General features: G+C 38.8%; 1 protein-coding gene and 1 pseudogene across 1 annotated transcript in view; one reads left to right on the forward strand and one right to left on the reverse strand.

Moving 5' to 3' along the window:
* The window catches only part of RAB7A (RAB7A, member RAS oncogene family), a 67958-nt gene that overhangs the window by 26386 nt on the left and 19331 nt on the right, over nt 1–22241 (reverse strand). The gene's annotated exons all lie outside the window — the stretch shown is intronic.
* LOC138157975 (peptidyl-prolyl cis-trans isomerase A pseudogene) lies at nt 1933–2799 on the forward strand (annotated as a pseudogene).

The raw sequence follows: 22241 nt of genomic DNA on the forward strand, positions 1-22241 counted from the left end.
TTTGAAAATCAAGTAAGAGAAAATTGGGAAGAGAAATGAGAATGATGCAAGAAAATCATAAAAGAGAGTCAACGACCTGACTGAAGAAAATAACACCTTAAAAAATAGACTAAATCAAATGGCAAAAGAGTCTCAAAAAGCCAATGAGGAGAAGAATGCCATAAAAAGTCAAATTTGCCTGATGGAAAAAGAATCTCAAAAGCTCAGTGAAGAGAATAATTCCTTTAGAATTAGACTGAAGCAAATGGAAGGTAGTGGCTTTATGAGAAATCAAGATACTATTAAACAGATCTAAACAAATGAAAAAAAATAGAAGGCAATGTAAAATATCTCATTGGGAAAACCACTTACCTGGAAAATAGATTCAGGAGAGATCATTTAAAAATTATTGGACTGTCTGAAAGCCATGATCAAAAAAATAGCCTAGAAATCATCTTTCAAGAAATTCTCAAGGAAAATTGCCCTGATGTTTTAGAACCAGGGGGTAAAATAGAGGTTGAAAGAATGCACTGATTACCTTCTGAAAAAGATCCCAAAAAGAAAACTCCTAGGAATATCACAGCCAGGTTCCAGAGTTCCCAGATCAAGGAGAAAATATTACAAAATATTACAGCCAGGAAGAAACAATTTGAATACTGTGGAAACACAATCAGGATAACACAGGACCTGGCAGCTTCTACATTAAGGGATAGAAGGGCTTGGAATATGATATTCTGGAGGTCAAAGAAGCTGGGATTAATACCAAGAATCACCTACCCAGCAAAACTGAGCATAATGTTTCGGGGGAAAATATGGTCATTCAGTGAAATAGAGGACTTTCAAGCATTCTTGATAAAAAAATCAGAGTTAAATAGAAATTTGACATTCAGATACAAGAAGCAAGAGAAGCATGAGAAGGTAAACAGGGAAAGAAATCATAAGGAACTTATCAAAGTTGAAGTATTTACATTCCTACTTGGAAAAATGATAATTGTAACTTATGAAACTTTTCTCAGTATGAGAATAGTTGAAGGGAATATAAATGTGTGTGTGTGTATATACACATGTATGTATGCATACATACATATATATGCCTATATAGGAGGGTATATGGGCACATGCATACATATGTGAGTGTGTAATGTGTACAGGTACACATAGACAGAGGGCACAAGACCAACTGAATAGGAAGGGATGATACTTAAAAGGTGAAATTGAGAGGTCAGAGAGGAATATAACGAGAGGAGATGGGGAAAGACAGAATGGGGTAAATTATCTCATATAGAAGAGGCAAGGGGAAACTGGTACAAAGGAGGGGAAGAACAGGAAGGCAAAAGGGAACGGGTCAACCTTACTCTCATTGAGTTTGGCTTAGGGAGGGAATGACATACACACTAAATAGTATCTCGCCCTACAGGAGAGTAGGGGGGAAGGGGATGAGAGGGGAGGGCAGATTGGGGGGGAGGGAAGTTAGAAGCACACCCTTTTGAAAAGGGACAGGGTCAAAGTAGAAAATAGAACAAGTGGGGGGCGGTATAGGATGGAGGGAAATATAGTCAGTCTTTCACAATATATCCACTATGGAAATTTTCTGACAGCTACACGTGTACAACCTATACTGAATTGCCTATCTTCCCAGTAAGGGTGGGTGACAAGGGAGGAAGGAAAGAATCTGGAATTCAAAGTTTTAAAATCAAATGTATAAAAAAAAAATTATATATAACATATATATGTCTGTGTATATATAATTTTTTTTACATGCAACTGGGAAATAAGATATCCAGGCAGTGGGGTATAAAGATCCGTCTTGCCCTACTGGAAGTTGGAGGGAGAATGGGGGAGGAGGTACACAGTGGAATTGCTGTTTTGGGGTTGTAGGTAGGGGAAGGAGGGGATGAAAATTTATAACTCAAAATCTTGTGGAAATGAATGATGTAAAATAAAACTAAACATAAAATTTAATTAAAAATAAAAACTGGGCCTTGCAGACGCCGCCACCCGGAGTCCTCGTCTTGGTTCCGTCCGCCGGATGCCGATCCCCGCCGCCTCCTCCTCTGCTGTCGCGCCCAGCCCTGGCATCTGTGGCCATGGCCAATCCTAGCGTGTACTTCGACATCGCCATCGATAACGAGCCCCTGGGCCGGATTACTTTCGAGCTCTTTGCAGACAAGGTTCCAAAGGCAGCAGAAAACTTCCGTGCTCTGAGCACTGGAGAGAAGGGATTTGATTACAAGGGATCCTGCTTCCACAGAATCATTCCTGGGTTCATGTGCCAGGGTGGTGACTTCACAAGCCATAATGGCACTGGTGGCAAGTCTATCTATGGGGAGAAATTTTCTGATGAGAACTTCATCATGAAGCATACTGGTCCTGGCATCTTGTCCATGGCAAATGCTGGACCCAACACAAATGGCTCCCAGTTTTTCATCTGTACTGCTAAGACTGATTGGTTGGATGGCAAGCATGTTGTCTTTGGCCAAGTGAAAGAAGGCATGAACATTGTGGAAGCCATGGAGCATTTCGGTTCTCAGGATGGCAAGACCAGCAAGAAGATCACTATTGCTGACTGTGGACAGCTCTCATAAGTTTTTTTTGTTTTGTTTTTGTCTTAACCATCAAATCATTCCTCTGTAGCTGGAGAGAGCACCCCCAAATCCCATCTGCTCTTATACCCTGTAATCCTTGTGCTCTCACTTGCTGCACTTCTCTTTGGATTTCACTTCCTTTTTCCTTCCACAAGTCTAGCTAGACAACAGAGTTAAGTTTATGATTATGAAATAAAAACTAAACTACAAAAAAAAATAAAAATAAAAATAAAAACTGGGTCCAGAATTGTTCTCTTTGTTATATCTGCCTTTCGAAGGATGAAATCATTTGTGCAAACCAAGAATTTGTTCTGTCAGAGAGACCCAACATATCAGGATAACTGATGTCCCCCAAACATTACAACACCATGCCCTTGGGCCAAGATTCTGATTTATTTCCTCAACACTTCATCTATTTCTTCTCTGTCCAGGTGGTCTACAGTATTTGCTAGTGACAATATCATTTGTTTCTGACTCTACTGATATTCACCCAAATGTTTAACTATGCCGCTCCACCCACATTGGTTCTTACATTTCTTCGTATGAGGGATACACATGCTATTCCAACCCTCTCCATCCACTTTTTTTTTTTTTAATATCAATCCTTTTTCTTTTGAAAAGGGTTGCCTTTCAGAGTCATATTGCAGTTCTCATGTAGCAGCGTATCAAGTCTCAGCGATAATCATGGGACCAAATTTGCCTTTCAGGATTTCTGGCTCACTTGAGATTTTCTCAACTTTCTCCCTGAGCACCAATTCACAAACTTGGAACTATCAGGGCTTCATAGAACATAAGGATATTATTCGGTCTTATACCTTTGCATAAAAGTGAAAGCCAAATTTCTCTAATCTCACTTTTTTTTTTTGCTTTTTGGAGGGCAACTGGGGTTAAATGACTTGCCCAAAGTCACAAGGCTAGTTTTTGTGTTAAGTGTCTAAGGCTGGATTTGAACTCAGGTACTCCTGACTCCATGCGCCACCTAGCTGTCCCCTCTAATCTCACATTTAAATAATGCTTTAAGGTTTTCAAAGCACTTTAATAAAAAGTCCAAATAATCTCAATGAATTCTCACAACACTGTGAAGTAGGTACTATTTTAATCATATTTTACAAATGAGAAATGTATGGCTCAGTGACTTACTCAGGACCATAAAAAGGTAGTGGCAGAGAAAAGATTCTATCGAATCTGACGACTACCTTAAGTAGGCATACCTTTTTACAAATGGAGAAAATGGGGGGTGGGAGTGGGTCAGGCAGGATTGGGGTTGGTATGTGTTTGAAATGATTTGCCTGTGATCACATAACTGCTAAGTTTCAGTGGCAAGATTTGAGCAAATCTGTATAGATTCGTAGTCTAGAACTCTTTCCATTATAACATTTTGCCTCTGAGAGGAATTTTTAAAAATCACTCAAAAAAGTTTCTCTGGTTTGTTAAAATTACTATTCATAAAAATTTAATTCGCAGTCCTCAAGAGGAGATACTTAAAGAGGCCAGCAATTCAACACTTACTGAACGACAATGTATAAGGTATTATAGAAAACAGAAAGATACCTCAGTTTATAATCTAGTAGACATGTACACAAATAATATATAGTAGCAGTTTAAAAGTGGTAATTATTATGTCTGACAGGACATCAGTGTCTTCAGTTTTGTTAAAAGGCTTCACCTCATGGAAAAAGTATTTCGGCAGGATCTTAATGGATGGATAGGCAGCTAGTTCAGTGGATAGAATCCCCTGCCTGGAGTCAGGAAGAGCCAAATTCAAAACCAGCCTCAGACACTTATTAGCTATGTGGCCCCGGGCAAGTCACTTAACCCTGTTTGCCTCAGTTTCTTCATCTGTAAAATGAGCTAGAAATGTAAATGACAAACCACTCCAGTGTTTTGCCAAGAAAATCCTAATTGGGGTCACAAAGAGTTAGACATGACTCAAAATACCTAAACAACATTAAAGAAATTTGCCCAAACCCTTCAAAGCTAAAACCAACCCAATATTCCAACTCTAGTGCCAGCTGTGTTTCTGTTACAGGCTATCTTCTTCTTGCTTGGGGAAGCTGAGGAAATTAACACTGAGAAAGAAATTCTTCATAAGCTTGGAGAAAAGCACACTCATATTTAACAATTATCTAGGGAGCCTACATGATGGAGTAACAGGAAGCAATGCAGCTGAGCTTTCCCTCTCTACACAGACCTAGAAAATGCAGCAGAGTGATGGGGATATCCAGAAAAAGTCAGTCAGTCACTTCTTCAGTCAAGGTTGGCACAGGGAGACAGAAAAGTCTGCTGACACTGGGAATAGGGTCAAACAGGGACACCACATACTGGGGGCACCCCAAGACCCATACTGATACATTGCAATAGGAGTATCCCTAAGAAAGAATCAACAAGATTAGCCCAGACCTCCCTTCCAGAAGCATGGTACAGCCTAGCCCAAACATCAAGTCTAACATCTAAAAGTAGACTAGAAGAATAGGTAAAAAACAAAATTTTACCACAAAGCTATTATGCTGGCAAGAATGTTCAAGACATAAACCCAGAAGAGAAATGACTCCAAAACATCTATAAGCAAAGCCTTCAAGAAAAACACAGCTTGGGCATAAACCAAATTAGAATTCCTTAGAAGACATGAAGCAAGAATTAAAAAAAAATTATAAAAGTTTTTTATAAATGAAATTAGAGCACTTGAGGAAAACATTGGAGAAGAAATGAGAGCTATGGAAAAAAGAACTAGAAAGGAAATCAACAGGTTGGTCGAAGAGGTATAAAACCTTGTCCAAAGAATAAGCTCTCTGAAAATGAGAATGGACCAAACAGAAGGAAATAACTCCACGAGAAAAGAATTAATAAAAGTCAAAAGACTGGAAAAAAAATAGAAGAAAATATAAGTTATCTCATAGCAAGGGGGAAAAAAACCAGCCTAACCTGGAAAACAGATTAAAGAAAAAAATATAACTCAAAAAACTCAAAATAAAAACTCCCAGGAACATCACAGCAAAAAAATCTAGTTTCCAGGTCAAAGAAAAACATACTGTGAGCAACCAGACACATCTTGGTCAAGGAGCCAGTTTTGGATCATATAACTTTTAGCAACCTCCACTATAAGGAATGCAGAATTTTGAATGCAATATTCTACAAGGCAAATGATATGGACTTACACAGCCCAAAAATAATTTACCCAGAAAAACTAAATATAACACTAAGTAGGGAAAAAACAGACCTATGTCCGAGCATTCCTAACGAATGACCAGAGCTCTGTCAAAACTTTGAAGTTCAAACATAGAAGTTAAGAGAAACATAAAGCAGTAAACATGAATGAACAAAGAGGAGACTAAAGAATAAATTGCTTATATTCAAATATGGGGAAGTTATACATTCGTACCCTCTGAGCCTTATCATCATCACAAGTCACATGGGTAATCTAATTAGACAAGATCTGGAAGTGTAGTTCTAGTATGTCTTGATCTTAAGAATGGAAAAAGGAGAAGAGGAATACAGGAGAAGCATGGGGAGAAGGAAGGGAAAATGATCTTACACAATTAGAAGGGCAGAAGCAGTAATCTATACCAACTGGGAGAAGGGAGTGGTGGCGGGGGAAGACAGATGATTTTTCAATCTCATTCTCATCTGTACTGGTTAAAAGGAAGGAAAAATATACAACAAATAACTGAATATAGATATACATTTCATTCAATATGGAAACAGGAATGAAAAGGGAAAAAGATGAGGAAGGACTTAGAGGCCAGTACATTCAGGAAGGGGTTAGTCCTGAGCAAAGCAAGAATGTACTAAAATATTTATAGCTTTTTTTGAGGAGGCAAATAATGGGAATCTGAGGGACTGCCCATGATTTGGGGGATAGATGAACACATTACAACATACAAATCTGATGGAACATTACTGTACTTTTAAGAAATGATGAAGGGGATGGTTTCAGAGAAATTCGGGAAGATTTGTATGATCTGATGACAAATGAAGTGAAAACCAGGAAAACAATTTATACAATGATAGCAATATGGTAAAGCCAAACAACTTTGAAAGACTTGGGACCTGCACAATGACCAATCACAATTCCAGAGTCTAATGATGAAACATGCTACCCAACTCTAGAGAGAGGTTTAGGATTCAGTATGCAAAATGAAACAATTTTTTTTGACAAGGCCAATATGAAAATTTGTTTTGCTTTATTAAACATGTTGTACTAGGGCTAAGTTTTCCCTTAGTTCTAAAACGAGAAAGGTTGAGATGGAAGTGAAAAAGCAGATTTTTGCTGATTGGGGAGGGGGAAATACATATATATAAAATTTTTTTTTGATTAGTTGAGGAAATCTAAACCTTTAAAGAGGAAAGATAATGAAAAAAGTAATTTCGAAGCACTCTCTAAAAAGGTCAGATTACAACTCTGGGCAATAAAGTAGGAAGGCTCAGGTGTCATCCCAAAATAACAATGAGAAAACTTGTGGCCATTTAACTTCCTTGATACCAAGAAAGATTCCGTTACATCTTAATTTCACAGTGATAAATCATCTGTTCATGTGTATCTGGGTTCATCTGAATTTTTTCATAGGTTTAGGAAATATGCCAAAACTAAATCTTCTATCAATGAGAATTCTAACACTTGACTGCTACAAAACTGGCTTAAAAGGTTCTCTCCTTGGTTTTAGTTTCCCATCACCTTCTCCCTCAGAAGAGGGCTATTTCAATAGAAAGAAGATACAGCACTGCTAAGATCCTAGGGGTAGCTTCCCTATTCCAATGCAATTAGTCTTTAACTCTAAATCCCTTCTATTAGGTGTGGACACTGGACCTGAGCATGACAATTCTGTGTGTGAGACAGTAAGAAGGTGACCACTGAGCTAGTGCTGGTAAAATCAAAACTCCACCCCCAACCTCCCTACTGCCTCTGTGCCCAGGATAACTTTGCTCAAAGGAACACACCCTAGAGGATTTATAAACTGAGGAATCATTTTTTTTAAGGATAGGTAAAATCAAACCCTAAAAGCAAGTTAAAGTTTTTTGTTGTTGTTGTGCTAAATTAGCTTATAAATTTTCTCCAGAAGCTATGAGCACCTAGGTTTGAATCTAGGCATTCTGGTAAAATATCGACTTTGTGGTCTGGGCAATTCATTTAACCTTTCCGTGCCCCAGGAAAGTCTTCTAAAACAATAAGTTGCAGAGATGGTGACCCTATTTCCTCACCTGGGAATTCCCTACACCAATAAAATCATGGTCTCCGTTCCTATGCTTGTTCCTAATTCCTATATTTTCTTAGGCAAGATATAATTTAAGCTACTATTCTCAACATAAACATGCAGTCCTAAATTGAGTTTTAAAAGGTTTGTTTTACTTCTCATGTCCTTAGCCATCATGGCTATCATAGTATATGTTGCTTAAATCTCAATTAATCTATTGAGAAATAGCACTAAACTTTCAATTCCTGTTCCTTGAACATATGTTAATTTTTCTTTAAAATGAATAGAAAATACTGTGATGACAAGAATTAACTACCAAACCAAAGTCATGGTGTTGATTGTATCTATCAGATCTCTTTATCTGACATTAGACAGCCATATCATATTATCCAGCTAAATATTTTAATGTTTCTCTTTAAATACTCATTTCAAAGGCAGACTTATCACCAACTGAAAGAGCTGGTTTCTAATGGTTTTCAAAAATAACCAGAACTTGACAAATCTATTCAGAAAGGTGAGCAGTTCCCAGAATTGTTAACTTTATCAAAAGCTGAGGCTCCATCTTCTTATTAGGAATTAATTAACTACCACCCAAGATTCTAAACTTTCATTGCTGTTCAGACCTTTCCAGTCCTGTCCAACTCCTCCTAATGACCCCATTTGGGGTTTTCTTGACAAAGATACTTGGGTTTGGTTTGAAATGGTTTGCCATTTCTTTCTCCACTCATTTCACAAATGAAGAAACTGAGGCAAACAAGATGAAGTGACTTGCCAAGGAGTCATACAGTTTTAGTAAGTGTCTGAGGCCAATTCTGACCTCAGGAAGATGTATTCCTGACTCCAGGTCTGGCACGCTATCCACAGAGTCACCTAGCTGACCAAGATTCCTAACTACTTATGGATTAACAGAACACAGGGACTCCAAACAATTTAGGAAAGATAGTCATATGCTATCCCTGACACAGAACCCTAAATTAACTATTTTAGAAGTACTAATCAACCAGAACATATGTTGCTGATTCTTGGATAAGTGAGGTAGAGCTAGAGTGCATTAAATTCTTAGGAGAAAATAGCAATTCCATTCTGATTAAAGGTATGTTGGGGCCTGTAAGGAAGAATTAATTAGGCTTCACTGGATCTGAGGCATTCTTACTAGCAATATAATGAATCTTCCTTATAAAATTCACATAAGCTTGCATTCATTCGACTCCTGTTCATTACCCAACAGCCTTCAGAGTTAGAGAACAAGAGAGGACAGAAAACAGGAGGGAGAAACAAGTGCACAGGAGGAGAGTCAGTAGTGCTCTATGTTGTTAGATTCACTTGGTACAGAAGGAAATTATAAGGAACGGCAGTTTAAAATGCTTATATTCAAGACTGCTAGCTAATTTACCTTCTAAAGCAATTCCTTAATCCTAAAGTCTCATATGAGCTAACCTAAACAAAGAAAAATTCAATCAGGTTAATTCCAAATCAGATGACCATGGGTTCTTTATTTGGGTTCCATGGATAGATTGCAGGGAGATCTGTGAACTTGGATGGGAAAAAAATTACATCTTTAAAAAAATTTTTTTAAGGCGAAGACTTATGGGGGGGAGATGCTTTACCAGAGGTCTATGACACAAAAAAAGGTTAAGAGTGCTTTGTTCTAAATGGTCCCAGACTGCTAAAAAACACTAATATTTCCCAGGGCTGGAGCCTTGGGAGGGGCTTATCAGTGTTCAGCACTATTTTCTTAGCATGTAGCATGACCCTTGGAGTTTTTCAATGATCATTTCTAAAAGCAAACAGACCCAGAGAAGTCTCACCATCTCCCCTATCAGGCTTTATGTACTTGTCTAAGCACTAGGAAACACTGTTCTCAATGAAAACGCCTTCATATATTTTTGGGGGGGAGGGGTGTTCATTAGAGAATTCCCCCTTGCAATAAATCCAAATCACTCATTGCCATCACTGTTAAGACTTTTTTAGAATGGTTCTGTTCCTTCATCAACAAAAATTTCTGTGACTTTCTAAGGCACAATGGCAAAAAGAGAAGGAATGTTCTTTGGGCAGGACTTAAGTGCATTCAGTTTATTTTTGAAAGTACCCTTTACAGATTTAGTTATACTCTTAGTTGAAAGAATATGAAAATACTGGTCATTTGGTTTGCTCATAACAATACCAACTTTAGTATAACTAGATATGTAAAATACTGGGCGGGGAGGAGGGAAGGGGGCGACAAACTAAACAAAACCAAAAAGTCTAGGGAATTTCCCCCCATTTTTATTTTTTTGATGAAAATTGGTTGGGGTAGCTTGTTTTACTTTCCCCCTCATCATACAATTTTTAAAAATTCATTTATTGATGCCTTATGTCTTTTTCCTGGCAATCACTTCCCACTCAACTCCTAAAAGGAACTCTCCCCTTTTTTGAAAAAGAAAAGCTGATAAGCAAAACTATCTTATGCAGAAACCTTGTTGATATCAGAACATTCAAAATGCTCTTAATGTATCATCTAGCCACAGTGGCTTAATAACAGGAACAAGGATTGCATAGATGATTTCATTTGTACAGCCAAGTATTCTCAGTGCAATTCAAAGAACAGTTGAAAGAAGTACAGGGTTAATTTCCAAAGGTCACAGAGTCAGTCTGAATCAGAAAACAGGAATTTAACCCAGGTCTTTCAAATTTGCAAGACCATCTCTCAAAACAACCAGCTACCTCTCAGCTCAATAATGATAGTGGTATTAAAAAAAATTTAACATTTATTTTTTAAAAAATCTGAGTTCCAAATTCTCTCCCTCCCTCCATCCCCATAAAAAATATGCTTCAATCTATACTCAGAGTTCACCAGTTATCTCTCTGGATGGAGGTGGATAGTGTCATCATGATTCCTTTAGAATTGTCAAGGATCGTGTGACCTTGGGCAAGTCACTTAATCCCAACTGCCCTTCAAAAAAAAAATCAAGAATTGTCAAGGATCAATGTATTGATTATTGTTACAACATTGCTGTTACAGTGTACCAATGTTCTCCTCGTTCTGCTTACTTCACTTTACATCAGTTTATATGTCTTCCCAGTTTTTTCTGACACTGTCTCCATCATTTCTTACAGAATAATAGTATTCCATCACAATCATATACCACATCTTGTTCAGAAATTCCCAAAATGATGGGGATCCCTTTAATTCCCATTTCTTTGCCTCCACAAAAAGAGCTGCTATGAAAATTTTTTAACATAGAGGTCTGTTTCCTTTTTTTCTGGTCTCTTTATAGGCGTAGTAATAATAATGCTGTTTCAAGGGCATGCAATTCTATAGCCCTTTGGACATAGTTCCAAATTGTTCTCCAAAATGATTAGACCAGTTCACATACCCACTAAGTGTATTTGTGTACCTATTTTCCCACATCCCCTCCAGCATTTGTCACTTCCTTTTTTTTTTTTTTGTAATATTAGTCAATCCGATGGGTATGAGTTACCACCCTCAGTTGTTTTAATTTGCATTTCCTTTATCTATACTGACTTAGAGCATTTTTTCATATGATGATTGGTATCTTTTATTTCTTCTTCTAAAAACTGCCTGTTCATAGCCTTTGACCATTTATCAACTGTAGAATGGTACTCATGTTTATAAGTTTAGTTCAGTTCCCTATATATTTGAGATACGAGACCTTTATTAGAGAAACTTGATGTAAATTTTTTTCCCCAGTTTCCTGTTTTCCCTCTACTTTTGACTACACTGGTTTTGTTAGTGCAAAAAATTTTTTAAATTTCATGTAATCAAAACTATCCCCTTTACCTCCTATGATTCTTGCCATCCTTTGTTTGAACGTGAACTCTTATCTTATTCATAGATCTGATGGGAATATTTTCTTACCATGCTCCCCAAATTGCTTATATCACCCTTTATGTCTAAATCAAGTAGCTGTTTTGACCTTATCTTGGTATAAGGTGAGATGTTGGTCTATTGCCTAGTTTCTGCCGGAATGCTTTCCAGTTAAGCCTACTGATGGGGTGGTTAGGTCTGCAGACCCCGTTCCCAGAATGTTGTTGGGTCTTTGTTTTTGTTAACATTCATAACTGAAGAAAATGCTAAATATCAATTAGAAGTTAATGAAAATAAAGATGTAATTGCCCCCCCTTTCATGTACATAGATCCTTCTGAAATCTATCCATGGAAAGAGGGAAAATGGACATTAAGATATATATCTCTAATTCTTGTTACTTTGAAAGAATAAGAACTTAACCAAACAAAAAAAGAAGGCTGATTCTTTTGTCTTCCACAGACAAGATAAGGTTTGTGTGATGTAAGATCAAAGGAAAAGGTACAAGCACAAAACAGTAACAAATGCTATGAACTCTGTATACATTAAGTCTGTTAATAAGCATGGCTTCCTAAGACTGACAGGCATTGCTCAAAGAAAAACATTTTAGGTACTTAATGACTAAAACAGTCTTATTCATTATATCACTTAATACAGAAATTACTTTGTATAATCAGACGCTTTATGAAGCCTAAACACAGGTCGTTTAGAACATGGTTATTTATAAAGTGTCATATGATAATTACTCATCTAGGGGACAGAATGTTTTTCAATTTCTTCTATATCATGAGAATGTAGTGTATATGTGTGATGGGGGAGGGGCAAAGGTAAGAAATCTAGGAAGTATGGCAGGATTGCACTGGATATACATCTGATCCACCAGGTCAGGTTTAGCTGAACCTGGACTCAAAGGCCTCAAATGAAGCTTGTAGAGAATGATAACCTGAGGCAAAAAAGGAAATGTGATCTAGGATTAGGATAACAGACAGGAAAAGCTACACAGTTACCTCTTGGTCAAATACTTCCTTATTATCTTCTCTAAAGCCTAAAGAGTAGATAAAACAAAACAAAACAAAAATAATAAGCTATCAGTTTGACAAGTGGTTCATTCATTTCTACTTACAGCAGAATGGTCTAAATTACCTTAGGGTCATATCTAGGTCAAAAGAGTTAGTGGGAGTTAGCTTCAAGTCTGGGCTCAGATATTTTGTACAAATACCTGTTTCCTATTGAGAAGTTTTGTTTCAGTGTCACCAGGGCACTGATGAGCAAATAAATAGTCTGTGGGCCAAAACTGGACCAAAGTCATGGAAAACCTAACTAGACTGCTTAAAAAACTTACAATAGCTATTTGGAAGGAGACAGTTATAAGAACCATAGGAAACATTAATGGAGCTGTGATGATACAGATCTCTGGTACTTCTGATTATTTAGAAAATTAATTTTTAGTTTTCTACATTCATTTCCACAAGATTTTGAATTCCAAATTTTCTCCCCATCTCTCCCCTTCCCCCAACCCCAAGATGGCATGCATTCTGATTACTCTTCCCTCAGTCTGCCCTCTCTTTTATCCGTCCTTTTCCCCTTCCCCTTTATTTTCTTGTCAGGCAAGATAGATTTCTATACCCCATTGCCTACATGTTTTATTTCCCAGATGCATGTAAAAACAATTTTTAACATTTGTTTTTAAAACTTTGAGTTACAAATTCTCTCCCTTCTTCCCTTCCCACCCACCCTCATTGAGAAGCCAATTCAATATAGGTAATACATGTGCAATTATGCAGAACACTTCCATAATAGTCATGTTGTGAAGGACTAACTATATTTCCCTCCATCCTATCCTGCCCCCCATTTATTTTCTCCTTTGACCCTGTCCCTTTTCAAAAGTGTTTGCTTCTGACTACCCCTTCCCCAAGTCTGCCCTCCCTTCTATCATCCTCCACTCACCCACCCCCATGCCCTTCCCCCTTACTTTCCCACAGGGTAAGATATCCAAAAAAGTGTGGATGTTATTCCCTCCTTAAGCCAAATCCAATGACAGTAAAGTTCACTCATTCCCTCTCACCTCGCCCCTCTTCCCTTCTCATTGTGAAACCTTTTTCTTGCCTCTTTTATGTGAGATAATTTACCCCTTTCTTTCCATCCATCCATCTCCTCCAACTACCTTAATACTGGAAAGGCCTCAGGAGTTACAAATATCATCTTTACATGTAGGAATGTAAACAGTTCAACTTTAATATGATTTTTCTTTCCTGTTCACCATTTCATGCTTCTCTTAATTCTTACACTTGAAAATCGGATTTTCTATTCAGTTCTGGTCTTTTCAGCAAGAATACTTGAAAGTCCTCTATTTCATTGAATATCCATTTTTTCCCCTAAAGTATTACACTCAGTTTTGCTGGGTAGGTGATTCTTGGTTTTAATCCTAGCTCCTCTGACCTCCAGAATATCATATTCTGAGCCCTTATATCCCTTAATGTAGAAGATGCTAGATCTTGTGTTATTTTAATTGTCCTTACACAATACTCAAATTGTTTCTTTCCAGCTGTTTGCAATATTTTCTTTTTTTTCTTTTATTTTTTAGTTTACATCATTCATTTCCACAAGATTTTGAATTACAATTTTTCACCCCATTTTCCCCCTACCCACCACCCCAAAAGAGTGATCCCACTGAATATCCCCTTCCCCAATCTGCTCTCTCCCATGTCTACCCCCACTCCCCCTCCATCTTTTCAGTAGGGCACAGTGGATCTCTATGCCCCAATACATGTATATCTTATTTCCCAGTTGCATGCAAAGTAATAGTAATAATAGTATATGAATATATAAATATTTATTTAAGCATTTGATTTTAAAACTTTGAATTCCAGATTCTTTCCCTTGTCACCCACCCTTACTGGAAAGATAAGCAATTCAATACAGGTTTTACATGTGTAGCTAAGCAAAACATTTCCATAGTGGATACATTGTGAAAGACTGACTATATTTCCCTCCCTTCTATCCTGCCCCCCACTTGTTCTATTCTCTACTTTTCAAAAGTAGGTGCTTCCAACTTCCCTCCCCACCCCCCAGCCTGCCCTACCTTACATCATCTCCCTTCTCATCCCCTTCCCCCATACTCTCCTGTATGGTGAGATACCCTATTTAGTGTGTATGTCATTCCCTCTCTAAGCCAAGTTCAATAAGAATTAGGTTGACTCATTTGCTTTTGCCTTCCTGTTTTTCCCTCCATTGTAACAGTTTTTCCTTGCCTCTTCTATATGACATAGTTTACCCCATTCTGTCTCTCCCCATCTCCTCTCATTATATTCCTCTCACCTCTCAATTTCACCTTTTAAATATCATCTCTTCCTATTAAATTGGTCCTGTGCCCTCTATGTATACCTGTTCACATATATACACACATTCACATTTGTATTCATATACATACACACACATTTCTATTCCCTTCAACTATTCTCATACTGAGAAAAGTTTCGTAAGTTACAATTATCATTTTTCCATGTAGGAATGTGAGTAGTTCAACTTTGACAATTTCCTTATGATTTCTTTTCTCTGTTCACCTTCTCATGCTTCTCTTGCTTCTTGTATCTGAAAGTCAAATTTTCTATTCAACTCTGGTTTTTTCATCAAGAATGAAATAAAGTCCTTTATTCCACTGAAAGACCATATTTTCCCCTGAAACATGATACTCAGTTTTGCTGGGCAGGTAATTCTTGGTTTTAATCCCAGCTCCTTTGAACTCCAGAATATCATATTCCAAACCCTTCAATCCCTCAGTGTAGAAGCTGCCAGATCCTGTGTTATCCTTATTGTGTTTTCACAGTATTCAAATTGTTTCTTCCTGGCTGCTGGTAATATTTTCTCCTTGATCTGGGAATTCTGGAACCTGCCTATAATATTCCTAGAAGGTTTCTTTTTGGGATCTTTTTTTCAGGAGGTGATTGGTGGATTCTTTCAACCTCTATTTTGCCCTCTGATTCTAAAACATCAGGGAAATTTTCCTTGAGAATTTCTTGAGGGATGATTTCTAGGTTCTTTTTTTGATCATGGCTTTCAAGCAGTCCAATAATTTTAAAATTATCTCTCCTGGATCTATTTTCCAGGTTAATGGTTCCCAATGAGATATTTCACATTGCCTTCTATTTTTTCATTTGTTTAGATCTGTTAACTAGTATCTTGATTTCTCATAAAGTCACTAGCTTCCATTTGCTCCAGTCTAATTCTGAAGGAATGATTCTCTTCACTGAGCTTTTGAGATTCTTTTTCCATCACGCAAATTTGGCTTTTTATGGCATTCTTCTCCTCATTGCTTTTTTGAGCCTCTTCTGCCATCTGAGTCGATTTTTTAAGGTATTATTTTCTTCAGTCAGGTTGTTGACTCTCATTTCATAATTTTCTTTCCTCATTCTCATTTCTCTTCCCAATTTTTCCTCCACTTCTCCTATTTGGTTTTCAAAATCCTTTTTAATCTCCTCTATGGCCTGTAACCAGCTCGTATTTTTCTTGGAAGCTTTTGGTGCAGGAGTTCTGACTTTGCTGTCTTCCTCCTATTCCATGCTTTGATCCTTTTTTGTCCCAAAACAGGAGTCTAATGTCAGATTGCTTTGTTTGCTTTGGTTCCTTTGCTTGCTCATGTTGCCACTCAATTACTTGACTTTTGAACCTTTTGACACAGCAGAACTCTGCTACCAGAAAGGAGAGCTTTTTCCCAATTGCTGGGGTTTTCACAGCTGCTGGAGCTATCAGTTGGGTGCCCTCTCTGAAGCTTCAACGTGCTCTGGCAAACTGGTCACACACCCCAGGACCTCCACCCTAGACAGCAATCCAGATCCAAGCAGGTTAGAGCAAGAGTGATTACCCCTCAGATTGTTCGCTTGGTTCCCCTACAATCTGCAGGCCAGGAGCTCTGAAGCATCAGGGCTGTGGAGCTTCAGCTGCTTCTTGCCCTGGGGACAAAGGCCAGATCGCACTCCCAAACTCCCTGTTCACACAAAGTCTGCACTGACCTCTTACTTTATCTTTGGCATCTATGGATTGATAATTCTGGCAACTGCCATAGCTGCTGGTGATCTGAAGTCCCTCCAGCCAATGGCTGCTCAGGCTGCCCTGACGCTAAAACCTCAGTCTCACGCGGGGCTGGGCCTGGCTCCCAGAGCACTGCTGGCTAATTCCTGCAGGCCTGCCGGGCTGTTAGCTTCTCTGTGTCATTCTGTGGGTTCTGTAGTTCCAAAGTTTGTTCAGAGCCCTCCCCCCCCCTTTTTTTTAAGCAATTGGGTTTACATGGCCAGTTATTTTTGTGTGGGTACCGAGTATCTGAGGCCAGAACCGATCCCAGGTCTCCTGACACTGGGGCTGGCACTCTTACTCACTGCGCCACCTGGCTACCCCTAAGCAATTGGGGTTAAGTAACTTGCTCAACGTTACATGGACAGTTATTTTTATGTGGGTGTTAAATATCTGAGCATGGAACCGATCCCAGGTCTCCCAACTCTGGGGCTGCTGCTCTTACTCATTGCGCCACCTGGCCACCCCCAGAACCCCCTTTAAATGAATTGGGGGAGGTGGAAGCCGGAGCCCTGCGAAGTCCTGTTTCTATTCCACCCTCTTGACACCACCCCCACCACCCCCCGCCTTGGTAAGTTCTTGAAAGATGGTATCTAGGCTCTTTTTTTGATCATGGCTTTCAGGAAGTTCAATAATTTTTAAATTCTCTCTCCTGAATCTGTTTTCCAGGTCAGTGCTTTCTCCAATGAGATATTTCGCACTGTCTTCTATTCTTCATTGTTTTGGTTCTCTTTTATAATTTCCTGAGTTCTCATAAAGTCATTAGCTTCCATTTGCTCCATTTTAATTTTTAAGGAATTATTTTCTTCAGTGAACATTTGGACCTCCTTTTCCATTTGGCCATTTTTGCTTTTTAAGAAATTCTTCTCCTCATTGGCTTTTTGGATCTCTTTTGCCATTTGGATTAGTCTATGTTTTCTGGTGTTATTTTCTTCAGTGTTTTTTTGCATCTCCTTTAGCAAGCTGACTTTTTCATGATTTTCTTGAATCACTCTCATTTCTCTTCCTAATTTTTCCTCTACTTCTCTTATTTGATTTTCAAAATCCTTTTTGAGCTCTTCCATGACCTGTGACCAATTCATATTTTTCTTGGAGGCTTTGATGCAGGAGCTTTGACTTTGTTATCTTCTTCTGGTTGTATGTTTTGATCTTCTTTGTCACCAAAGTAAGATTCCATAGGCTGTTTTTTTTTTTTACGCTGTTGGCTCATCTTCCCAGTCAAATACTTGACTTTATAACTCTGTCAAGGCAGGACTCTGCTTCCACTGGGGGGACGCAAGGGTGGTGATGGTGGTGGGTGTACTGTCCCAGGCTTCAGGGATTTTGTATCAGTCACTCTATCCCCCACTGTCTGTGGGCCCAGAGCTCTAGAAGCAGCTGCTGTTGCTTATGCCTCCCACCTCCACTGCCCCGGGGCTGGGGCCAGACACCCAGGTCCAATGGAGTTTTCCCACTGACTTTCTATGGTCTCTTTGGTGTTTGTGGCTTGAAAAGTCTGGAAACAACCATAGCTGCCAGTGATTCAATCTCCTGAGGCCCGTTCTGGCTATGATTGTGCCAGCCCGGCCCTCGCTGGACTGCTCTCCACTCCCAGCTGGTGCAATAGACCCTTCCTGTCGGCCTTCCCAGCTGTCTTTTGCTGGAAATGTATTTCACTCTGTCATTTCGTGGGTTCTGTAGTTCTAGAATTTGTTTAGAGTCATTTTTTTTTTAAAGCAATCGGGGTTAAGTAACTTGCTCAAGGTTACATGGCCAGTTATTTCTGGGTGTGGTGCTGAGTATCTGAGCCCGGATTTGATCCAGGTCATCCCGACACTGGAGCCGGTGCTCTTACTCACTGAGCCACCTGGCCGCCCCTAAGCAATTGGGGTTAAGTAACTTGCTCAAGGTTACACGGCCAGGTGTTTCTGGGTGGGTGCTAAGTGTCTGAGCCCGGGATTCGATCTCCAGGTCTTCTCAACACTGGAGCCGGTGTTCTTACTCGCTGTGCAACCTGGCCACCCCTAGAGTCATTTTTTATAGGTATTTGGAAAGGTTTGGGGGAGAGCTCAAGCAAGTTCCTGCTTTTACTCCACCATCTTGGCTCTGCCCTGCTACTTCTGATGTTTTGATGTTTAAGACAAAGGACTTACTATTGGGAAGTAGCATTGTGTTCATGATAGTGTTAACATAAAAGTGAATGGAAATTACCATTGGAAACTCAGGTTAATGATAGATGTTGTAGAATTGGAAACATCCTAAAGTACTATCCTATGTAGCAGGATCATTTCACTTCCCTACCAGGTTAGGAAATTTCAAATACTTGAAATTGTAATTTGTTATATAATTTTAATTTCAAAGAGAAAGATCAACTGATGAATCCTTAAAAGGATTCAAAACTACCTCTAAAACACACACAAAAAAACCACCTCCTATACTTACTATGCCCCCAAGTGAAAGGCAATAGGTGGTCTAGTTATAAAGACAATTTACGCCATTCTCTTAAGTTGTGCTTCTGTTCTGGTTTGTCCTTTGTTCTTGAAGAGGACCAATGAGATCAGGAGGGTAAGGTCTTGACTTGCAAACGAACTGGATTTGAGTGAGGCAGCGCTATATGCATCAGCCTCAGTATCTCCTCCAGAGTCATGGAGAAGACAAGAAAAGGATCAGGACAACTAGCAAGGGAACCAATGCATTAGGAGGTCTTGGCCTTTATACGCTAAGGTCTTTACCAGGTCTCATTTTTGTCTGAGGCAATACATTCAGCAGTTAAAGGTAATTAAGAATTGAGGTGATACATGGCCTAGTTTGCCTTCACAAAGAATTAATCTGGGAGGGAAAGACTCTCAGAGTTTCTGGCCAGAACAGAAACAACTGCTATTAACAGGCACTCTAAACCACCAAAATTTCTAGGGTAGTTCTAGGCTAACTTAGGAGGTGTGGGGGTGTGCTATATAAAGCCAATTTACAAAAGATTTAAAAGAATGAGATTAAGTACAGACGTGAAAACCAAGCAAAAAGCTATGTGAAATTTGAGGCTGGAGATCAGTTTGGGCAGGGAGAGATATCACAGAAAAGACTTCAAAGAGGTAGTATATAAAGTTGACCCTTGAAGGAAAGCAGAGACTTTAGGGTAGGAAAAGTGATCATTCAACGCATACTACATACAGGTAGTTGGAGTAAAGAACAGAAGAGACAGTAAAAGGGGATGAAAAATAATCTGGTTAATCTAGAATGCATGATGAAGGGGAACACTATGAAATAAGGCTGGACTTATAAATTGGCACAAGTACGTGATTTATCTTGAATACAATCCAACAAGCTCCAGAATGGGCTGTGCCAGATGCTGAGTGTACAAAGATAAAACCAGAAAACTATCCCTGCCCTCTGAGAGCTTATTTAAATTCGTAAACAATATGATCAGAGGAAAAGAATAGCCAGGGTGAAAATCAGAAAGGCTTCTTTATTAAAGAATTTATAAGTGAGAGTGGTCCCTGAAAATATGAGTAGAGGAGTAACTTGATTAAAGAAGTACATGTAGATGATCACTAAGAAAGTAGATGACAAGGGATAAGTGACAGTAGGCAGACTAGTCAGCAGGTTATAACAGCCGAGGTAAGAAGAGCTACAGCCTGAACCCCCAAGTGACTGCAGGAGTAGAGGGAAGAGATTGGAAATGAGATTGGGTTATTAAAACAGAGCATGGCAACCAAACAGCAAAAGTGAGGGAAGTCTCCAAAATTCCAAGCCTGGGTGGGGTAGTCAGGAAGATGGGGGTTCCAGCAGTCAAGTGAAAAGATAGCAGGGAAGGTTTGGAGGGAAAGATAAGTTCTATAGTTTTGTCTGCAAATACACTGGCTGACCAACAAGAACCACCTACTTGAAAAAAAATTAGTGGAAAGAAAAGTAACATTTTCAATAATGTGACAATTAGGGATGTTTTGTTTCTGCCATGGACTAATTAAAAGTACATATATTGTTATAGTTCTAACATGTATTAATGTTTGTTCATAGCAAGTATGTATCATCTGTGTGATCAGGACAAATATATGATTAGTCAAGGTATTCTGAATTACTGCATTTTGTCTATCACACAGTTTAGCACTTGTATACTATAGTTTTTTTTTCCTTCTAAATCCTCTGAACAAAGAACTGAATGCTAACCATAAGCACACAGGGTGTGGAAGGACTGAGAAAACAAATAAATTTAAAATCCAGTTAGAATAAATATGTACACAAAAGTTAGCATATACTTGTATTGCTTGGCAAGTAATAACTTTCCACAACTGACATTAAAATTGTGCTTTAAAGTTTGCAAAACACTTTAAATACATTATTGTATTTGATGTTCACAATAACACTGTGGAGCAGATGGTATTATTATCCCCATTTAAAGAGAAAGTAGAGGTCTAGAGAAGATTAAGTGGCATTCCCCAGTTCACACAACAGAATCTGAACTCAGGTATTCCTGATTCAAAATCCAGAGGTCTAAATATGACGGGCAAAACTGTAACTGGGGAATATTTTAACAAAATATACAACACAGTCAATATGCAGCCCACAGGGTTCCACTTCTATTTGGGTCTGACACCACTGGATACACCATCCTGCCTCTTGGGAGAAGTAGAGATAAAGGGCTAAGGTGTACATGTGTGTGTTGGGGGTGAGGGGGACAAGAGAGTACAGAAAAGATGCAATAGAGAATGTGGAAAAATATTGAACCCTCAAGGGTGGAAATGATTTTCAGAAAGGTAGAAACGTCAAGGCAACAGAGAAAAAAAGTTAACCATGTAGGAATAAATAATTTCAAGAACGTAACTGGAGAATAGAGGAGCCAGGGAGAGAAATCCTACCACACCATTTCCCTTCTCCTGTGCTAGTCTCCTCTAGATGTTCCTGTCAAACAAAACTGCATCATCCCCATATGCATTTCTTCCCTTTCCACCTTGTAGCACCCATGCAATATTCACAGCACCAAGGGTGTCTCTCTCTCTCTCTCTCTATATATATATATATAGATATAGATATAGATATATGTGTATATATATATATACACATATACATACATATATATCAGCATACTTCTGAATCGCAAAATATAACAGATAAAAAACATATAAATGTTTTGCTTTTGTTTTATATATATATTTTATATTTCACTGAACACCTAGTACGTTACAAAGTATACATTTAAATGCGTGAATCTTTAAAATGATCAAGGAAAGAAGTCATAAAATTAACAAGGTAAAAGGGAAATTACTTAAAAAGTGACTTATTCAACTATGACCCAAAAAAGGAGAGATGTGCACCAATGGTGATACAGAAGACTTAAATATTTTGTCACGGAAGACTATATCCTCTGATAGAGAGCTAGTCTACTGATAGATACCGTGTTTCCCCGATAATAAGACACTGTCTTATTATATTTTTTTGGAAAGAAAAACACCAGAGGGCTTATTTTCAGGGGAGGGCTTATGTTGTCCTGCCTCAGCTCTCCTCCGCGGCACTGCTCTCAATGGTGCCAGCAAGCAAATCACTGGGGAAGAACAGGATGACGCGCTCACTGCTGCAGCTCTGATTGGATGCAGCTCGGAGCGCGGCGTGCGTTTCACCGGGGGGGGGGGGGGGGGGGGGGG

Source organism: Petaurus breviceps, unplaced genomic scaffold (genome assembly GCF_028583685.1).
Source record: "Petaurus breviceps papuanus isolate PSGF00001 unplaced genomic scaffold, PetGlider_PUasm1.0 174, whole genome shotgun sequence".
In the NCBI taxonomy this organism is placed as follows: Eukaryota; Metazoa; Chordata; class Mammalia; order Diprotodontia; family Petauridae; genus Petaurus; species Petaurus breviceps.